The sequence below is a fragment of the Trachymyrmex cornetzi genome, unplaced genomic scaffold (genome assembly GCF_001594075.2).
Source record: "Trachymyrmex cornetzi isolate Tcor2-1 unplaced genomic scaffold, Tcor1.1 scaffold1803, whole genome shotgun sequence".
Lineage (NCBI taxonomy): Eukaryota > Metazoa > Arthropoda > Insecta > Hymenoptera > Formicidae > Trachymyrmex > Trachymyrmex cornetzi.
Window position 1 is genome coordinate 41,985 of NW_017296423.1, and position 501 is coordinate 42,485.

Genomic DNA, 501 nt, shown 5'->3' on the forward strand with positions numbered 1-501 from the left:
TTATGTATTATCATTATTTTAAGTTTCACTTTATGTATGTTTTTTTTTTACGTTTATATAAGTATTACTATTATTTTTTACTACTATTATGTATTATTATTTTCAATTCATGTTTCAACTATTATGTATTATTATAATATCGTTATGTATGTTTTTACATTTATATAAGTCTTACATTTATATAAATCTTACTATTATGTTATATGTAATATCATTTATTATGTATTACTATTATTTTTCATTTCATGTATCGTACATTTATAAGTAATTTATATATGTATACTGCAAAAACGAAGATGGAAGGGATAATAAAAAAATATTTTACACATTTATATCCATATGTAGATATATATTTTTTATATGTAGAATAAAAAAAATTCATGAATCAAAATTGTATCAAATCACATTGCTTTTATGTATCCATGAATTGTACGATCCATCGAATCCCAGCCACTTGACGCACACCTTGTCCCCCTTCCTGCGCAGTACTTTTTCCACGAG